This window comes from Elephantulus edwardii, unplaced genomic scaffold (assembly GCF_000299155.1).
Source record: "Elephantulus edwardii isolate Elephantulus edwardi_28Jun2011 unplaced genomic scaffold, EleEdw1.0 scaffold00366, whole genome shotgun sequence".
NCBI classification, from domain to species: domain Eukaryota; kingdom Metazoa; phylum Chordata; class Mammalia; order Macroscelidea; family Macroscelididae; genus Elephantulus; species Elephantulus edwardii.
The window spans coordinates 1,198,380-1,206,683 of NW_006400116.1; the positions used below are offsets into that span (position 1 = coordinate 1,198,380).

The 8,304-nt window shown below is 40.5% G+C and overlaps 1 pseudogene; it reads right to left on the reverse strand.

Moving 5' to 3' along the window:
- The window catches only part of LOC102876056, a 15,837-nt pseudogene extending 10,511 nt beyond the window's left edge, over positions 1–5,326 (reverse strand).
- Positions 5,327–8,304: the final 2,978 nt, after the last annotated feature.

Consider the following 8,304-nt stretch of genomic DNA (forward strand, 5'->3'; position numbering starts at 1 on the left):
ATTTTTTGTAGTTTCATGATTTGTACTTTCTAGAATTTGGTTATTAATGAATGTTTGTAATTGTATTTTCTAATTTTGAGTGATGCCACATTGGTAAAGGATAAGTATTAAAATCTTTGCTCCATCCATGTCATCAAGGCTACTGTGAGGGAGATGGCCTCATATTGTAGTGGGTTTTGTGTCGGGCTGCTAATGGAAGAGACAACAGTTCAAATCCATCAGCTTCTCTGTAGAGAAATGTTCAAGTCTGTTCCTCTTAAGATTTACACTCTTAAAACCTAACGAGGGTTGCTATAAGTAAAAAAATAACTCAACAACAGGGTTGTTTTGTTTTGGTTTTGCATTGTTTGTTTGTTTGGGTTTGGTTTATTTGTTGTTGTTGTTGTTGTTGTTCTACATGAAGGGCAGAGCCCTTTTGCCCTCTTATTTTTAATATCTTTCATGCTGATTGTATAATGTTCCACTACTACTCCTAGGAATTTTATGGATATTTTTAAATAAAAAAGAGTATCAGGTGTTCCTTTTTAGACTAACTTTTATAGACACTCCTCTGACACCTATCCACACTTCATCTTATATTTGAAATACTGATGGGAAACTTCTAGCATCACAACACAATGTAAGCCTTCAAGGTAGGATAAACTTATAGGCAAGTGGTGAAAATTACTTTGTTGTTGTTAGTCTGTACCATCCAGTCACTTGAAACTTATAGCAACCCTATGTACAACAGTTCTGAATCCTGCTCTATCTTGAACTAATTTCACTGTCTCCAGCACACCTACCTCCATTTCACTGTCCTTCCATCCTTCCAAGCATGATGCCCTTCTCCAAGGACTGGTCCTTCTTAGAAACATGCCCAAAATATGTGAACAGGAGCTTCAAAATCCTTGCCTTCCAGAAGTAGTCTGGCTTCACCCTTTCTATGACAAATCTGCTTGTTCTCTTAGAAGTCCATGGTATATTCAGTACTCTTCTCCAGGACCACAAGTCAAAGACATTGATTATTCTAAACCCCTCCCCCTGCCCCCCCCTTTGCTCCTCTCCTTGAAAAGCAAAAGAAAAACTCCCTCATTGGTACACAATCCCCCCCGCACCTCCCCAATCCCCACCCCTTACCCCCAAATATAATCCACTCTGCAATGTTTCTTTTGGTTAGTCACTATGATTGGAGGAGACCCAGAAGCAAACTAACACCACCTCTATTAGAAGCTAACAAAAACTCATGGCGCATTCTTCAAAGCTTCAGAAGGAATCAACATGGGTGCTGCCTGGATTCTGGACTTCTGAGCTCCAAAACTGAGATGATGAATTTAATTTAATAAGACCTACCGTGTGGTATTTTGTTACAGCAGCCATATGAAACTTCTAAATGTATTTTTTGAAAATCACAAGTCTTTTGAAAGTTAGAATCCCATACTGTGCATGCCTTTGTGTTTATGCAATTTTAAATCATACAAGATACCAGTCATTATACTTGAGAAAAAGTGTTCTACTCTCTAGTATCCAAAGAGCCTAATATTAATGCAAGGATCTTGTTAAAATGAAGATTTTGATTGTGTATCTGGAAGAGTACTGAGATGACACATAACTAACTAGAAGTCAGGTGGTACTGGTCCCAGGACAGCACAAGCATAGCAAGGTTATGTGAGAGTAAACATAATTATTGGTAAAAATAATTTTTAATTACTCCTCTACTTTTACACTTTATCAAGCTATGTTTACATAAAAGAAATTGAGGATAGAATGGATGCTTTTGACAATTTGGTACTCAAATTGATTGCTAAACCTTGGCCATTGGAACAGAGCTTTCGGCTTGAAACATCTGGGCTTCAACCTCTTGTTTCTTCTTACGTGCAACTGGACCTAGAGTACTTAATTGCTGCTTCTGAACACACAGAAACCTCCCAAGAGGCTGATTTTATCTTTAATGCCCATTTTACAGGTAGGAAGAGATGACTCTGCTGACATTTGAAATATTCATTGCATAGCTTTAAGCATAATAGCAACATGAAAGTCATCAGAATAGACAAACTGACAGACGGATGGTGGAGCTTCTAGTAGCACAAAGATCTGTAATCCTTTCAATTGTGAAAGTTCATTCACTTAGCTGAAATTACTGGTTATGAATCTTTAACAAATTTGCAATTAGCTCATCTACCAACATGATTACTGAAATGGAATAAACCATTGAATAAAGCTGCTAAGATTATGTACATAATGCCTTTCTGATTATACATGCTTACACATCTGGTTTTGTTTTTTGCCTTTCCTCTGGCACCACTTTTACTAATTTATATAAACCCATATGCCACACCTCACTGCATTCTACTGTCTCTGACTGTGCTGAGCAAACAGATGAAGGCATAGTCCAGATTCTGGAGAGAAAATTTATATTTCTGAGATGAAATCAGCTGAGGAAAGATCATCTCACAATGAGAAAACCTGAAATATTTTCCTAACTCCTCATCTATTTCGTCTGTGCTTCAGTTAGGAAGCTGCCCCAGTTAGTTTCTCTATGTCTAAAAATATTATGTGCTTGACTTATCCTAATTGGATTATAATATTAATTAATTAAAAACAAGGAGGAAGGGATCATCTGATTTAAATTCAGGAAATCTTACAACTACAGACCACATGACATTATACTCAATTCTTCAGCCATGAGGACTTCAGATTCTAATCTCTAAACTCAGGACAATAAATATTATTTCCTGGCATTTAATTATTAAGATCATAGAATTGTATCTTGTTATTGTATAATTAGCATCTCTACTGGTTATGGTGATTTTCCCCTTGTCTGTCTCTCTCCAGACCAAATAATCCTGCCCCAGAGCTCCCTTAATAAAGCTTCTTTGAGCTTTCTCTTTCTCTCTCTGGCCCCTTCCTTGAGTCCTTGGCCTTACATCCAATGTGAAGACATAATATCTGGTGTGTAAAACTTGGGAGAGGAGTTGAGGTGTGTTGTGCACCCACTGTCTTTGGGCCAAGTGTGGCTCCCCTCTCTCTCTCTCTTGAACCTACCAGATTGCACTATGTCAAGACCTTGAATGGTAATGTAAAGTCCCATTTCTCTCCTCTTCTCTTCTACTGTGTATATGTCTGCTGACTGAATGCTTTGAGTGCTTGTGAAGAGGATCCATGGTTGACACTAACTCTGAAGCCATGGAGTTTGATTTAGTCCACACCAGCAGTTCTGTGAAGTTGCCATATGGCTTAGTGGTGATTTGGGGGATCCAAAATGAATTGGTGGACACAGAAGAATTTCATGAAACAACGTATGAGCAAGCGCCTGTGATAATGAAAGAGGTAGTTCAAGCTGCTCTGAAAGAATTGGCAAAACATAAGGCCCCAGGTATTGATGGCATATTAATTGACATAGTTCAACAAACTGATGCTGCCCTGGATGTGTTCATTAAGTTGTGCCGAGAAATATGGAGGGCAATCACCTGGCCTACTGACTGGAAGAGATCTATACTTGTTCCCATTTCAAAGAAAGGTAATCTAACAGAGTATGGAAATTCTCTCCCAATATCATTGATATCACATGCAAGCAAGATTCTGCTTAAGATCATTCAAAAAGGACTGGAACATCATATCAACAGAGAACTGCCTGAAGTGCAAGCTGGACTGAGAAGAGGCCGTGGCACTAAGGTTATTATAGCTAATGTCAGATGGACCTTGGTTGAAAGCAGAGAGTATCAGCGGAATGTCTATCTGTGTTTCATTGACTATGCAAAGGCATTTGACTGTGGATCACAACACACTGGTTTATTTTGAGAAGAATGGGAATCCCAGACCCTTGATTATGCTTATGCCAAACTTATACTTGGACCAGGAGGCAATCATTAGAACAGAGTAAGGAAACACTGCATGGTTCAAAATTGGGAAGGGTGTGTGTCAATGATGTGTCCTATCTCCATATCTTTTTAATCTATATGCAGAACAGATTATCTGGGAGGCTGGACTCTATGAGGAGAAGTGTGGCACCAGGATAGGAGGTGGACTTATCAACAATCAGCTTTATGCAGATGACACAACGCTGCTTGCTGAAACTGAGGAGAACCTGCTTGCTTGCTGCAGGTCAAGGATTGTAGCCTTTAATATGGATCAAAGCACAATATCAAGAAAACAAATATTCTCACCACTGGGCCTATTGGCAGCATCATGATAAATTGTGAAGAGATTGAAATAGTTGGTATCTTCAGTTTGCTTTGCTCTACAATCAACACTCTTGGTACCAGCAGCCAGGAAATTAGAAGATTATTGCATTGGAAAACTATGATATTAGTCTGGAGACAAAGGTAAACCTGATACAGGCCATAGTCTTTGTCATTATTTGCTATACATCAGAGAGCTGGGCAATGACTAGGGATGATAGAAGGAGAGTTGATGCCTTTGAGCTGTGGTGCTGGAGAAGAGTATTGAATATAACAAGTGAAACCAAGACTTACTCTTTTGAGACAATTAAGCCAATTAGGACTGCTAGGAGAACAACCAAGTTCATCCTGGAGAGGGTGAAGCCAAGCTGATCCTTGGAGGCAAGGATTTTGAAGCTTTGTCTGACATACTTTGGGCATGTTGCAAGGAGGGACCAGTCCTTGGAGATGAACGTCACGCTTGGGAGGGTGGAGGGACAATGCAGGAAAGGAAGACTCTCAATGAGATGGATTGATTCCATCACTGGGGTAATGGGGATAGGAGTGTCGGAGATAATAAGTTTGGCAAGGGATAGAGCATGGTTTAGGTCTGTTGTACAGAGGGCCACTATGTGTTGCAAGCTTCTCAACAGCAACAGGGACCCCAACTGGGCTTGGGCTTGAGCTTGATATGGGCACACATATTGCTAAGACACACTTTTATCCTGTGAGGGACACTGCAGGAGGGACACCTGTGTGGACTCAGGGGACAGACCCTCTGTTGTCTGCTCTTATCAATTTTGTGTCTATGTCTGATTTTCAGTAGTGTCTGCCTTCCCTAAACTCCTCATTCTTCCTGTCCACTACTTCCTCTATTAGGCCCTCTGAATCTGCTGGGGACTCTCTGGTGCTTCCTCCCTTCGAGATATCTCTCCCCTTTTCATTCTTCTGATTTCTGCATTCTCCTTTCCCCTTCTCTGTATGTTGCTAAAGATAAACTTAATTGTCTGTAAAACTTCCCAGGCATTTTCCAGGCATTTTGAACTCCCTTGGAATTCAGGTGTGTCCATACCGGAGTTCTGTCTGCGCATATATCCAATATATCCAGAAATTGCAGGCCTGCATCAGAAGCCCACCCAAATGCCAGGTGCTTCCAGGCTATTGAATGTGACAGGGGACTCCCACACCATCTTTAGCGTTTCCCAAAATCTGAGGCTTCTGGCTTTCAGAGAACACACTTAAGTCTCAGCTGCCTTCATCCACACACCTGAACACCATGGATAGTAAAATGTCTAAACCCCCCAGGGTTAGTTCCTTGGGCTGCCTCCTTTCAAATCTTTCAAATTTGGCCCTGGCTGAGGACCTCTGTCCCAACCAACTAAATAATGATTCTCGATGGTCTAAGAATAAACCTTTTTATTTCCATACTCTTTGAGATCTTGATAATTTCTGTCAAAGGACTCAGAGATGGCCAGAAACTCTCTCTTAGCTTTCTTTTACTTTCACTCCCATCTTTCTCTGTAAAGCCTGCCAACTTGTGCACGTTCTCTTAGCCCATTGTAAAGTAGCTTTTAGTTATTGCTTATGTTTCTTTACTTTGATGCCTTTTACAATTGACCTATCTTTGAAAGTATCATTCTTCCATGACTTAAAAAGTGTATGTATGTGTGTGCATATAAATATATGTATCTATATTTTTAAATTGTATTAACTTTATCAAGTGAAACCAAGACATACTGTTTTTGAGCCAACGAAGAAAATTGCAGTAATTAAAATCTAGCACTTTGGGGTAGTGAATAAGCATGAAATAACAACATATCTAGACTACTGAACAAAAACCACCTTGAGAATAAAAGTTGAAAGTTTTAGCATGGTGTGAGATTCAAGAGGAAAAACAAAATAACTGGTAGTAAGTTTTGTGCATTTTTTTTTGCTTGTCTAAGAGGGAAAATGAGAGTTGTTTTGCTTTAAAGTAGAATGTCTGCTTGTGCAAGAATATGAAAGACAGTACAATCTAAATTTGAAGGTGTGTAGTAAGTTGTAGAAGACTTGAGAAGAAGTGAATTTTATTTTAGTTTATAATACCTGCAAATAATGATTTTGAAAAGAAACAGTGGAATGTTTTGAAATTTTTTGGGTGATATACTTTCCTCTGGCATCTCCCAGACACACAGCCAAAATTTAACTAACCTTCAAGTTAAAAAAGAAATCTTAAACAAATCTTCTGAAACTAAAACATCATCTTCCTTTTCCAACACTAACCCACACGTAAAACATCATCTCTCTCCTTTTCCTGACCCCACTCAGTAAATAATCCCACATACCATCCTCCCTTAGCCTCCAGACCAAAAATCACAAATAAAGGGATCAAACTCCCTCCCATCCTCCCAAACTGCCCAACTGCTTTCCAGCACTACACTCTATCAAAGCTCAACCAACCAATTCTTATAAGATACAAATTCTGTCCAACACTGTGACACTGATATGTCAAATGTGATAATGGTTACCCATGGTGGACAGTGTTTGGTGGAGATCCCCAATTAATAGATGTTGGAGAGGACATGGCAAGAAAGGAACTCTTTTTTATTGTTGGTGGGATTGTAAAATGGTGCAACCATTCTGGAAGGCAGTCTGGCGTTTCCTCAAAAAGCTGAACATAGAAATTGCATATGACCCAGCTATTCCACTACTTGGAATATACCCTGAGAATATGAAAACTGTGGCACAAACTGAGATTTGTACACCAATGCTCATAGCAGCATTATTCACCATCCCGAGAACATGTAAACAGCCCAAATGTCCAACCAACAATTAACATATTGAGAAATTATGGTACATCCACACAATGGAATACTATGTAACACGCAGAAACAATGTTGTTGTTGTTGATGTTGTTGTTGTTATGTGCCGTCGAGTCGCTTGCAACTCATAGAGACCCTATGTACAACAGCTCTAAACTCTCCTCTGCCATGTGCCAATCTCATTGTTTCCAACACACTTATCCCGATTGTCCCAGTCACCGAATCAATCCATCCCCCAGAGGGCCTTCCCCTCCTGCACCTGCCCTTCACCTTCCCAAGCATGATGTCCTTCTCCAAGGACTGGTCCCTCCTTACAACATAACCAAAGAATGTCAAACAAAGTCTCAGAATACTTGCCTCCAAGGAGCAGCCCGGTTTAACTCTCTCCAGGATGAATCTGCTTCTTTTCTTAGCAGTCCGTGGAACCCTCAGTACTCTCCTCCAACACCAAAGCTCAAAAGCATCAATTCTCCTTCTATCCTACCTGGTCATTTTCCAGCTCTCTGACACATAACAAGTGACTGCAAAGACCATGGCCTGTACCACACACACCTTAGTCTCCAGAGACACACCGTCACTCTTCAGTACTTTAGAGAGGTTGCTAACAGCAGACTTTCCCATTGCAATACGTCTTTTAATTTCCTGGTTGCTGGTGCCAAGAGTGTTAATTGTGGAGCCAAGCAGACTAAAGCTGTGAACAATCTCAATCTCTTCACCATCCATCCTGATGCTGCCAATTGGTCCAGTGGTGAGAATTTTGTCTTCTTGACATTGAGCCTCAATCCATATTGAAGGCTGCAGTCCCTGACCCTCAGTAGCAAGAGCCTCAGGTCCTCCTCAGTTCCAGCAAGCAGAGTTGTGTTATCTGCATAACGCAGATTGTTGATAGCTCTTCCACCAATCCTGATGCCGCATTTCTCCTCATAGAGCCCAGCCTCTCGGATAATCTCTTCTTCATACAGGTTGAAAAGGTATGAAGACAGGACACATCCCTGGAGTACGCCCTTCCCAATTTTGAACCATGCAGTGTTTCCTTGCTCTGTTCTGACTACTGCTTCTTGGTTCAAGTATAAGTTTCACATTAGCATTATCAAGTGTTCTGGGATTCCCATTCTTCTCAGATTCAGCCACTGTTTGTCATGGTCCACACAGTCAAGCCTTTGCATAATCAATGAAGCACAGATAGACATTCCTCTGGAACTCCCTGCTTTCATCCAAGATCCATCTAACATCAGCTACAATATCCCTAGTATCACGACCCCTTCTAAACCCAGCCTGGACTTCTGGCAGTTCTCTGCTGACGTGCTGTTCCAGTTGTTTCTGGATAATCTTCAGTAGACTATTGCTTGCATGTGAAATCAACGATA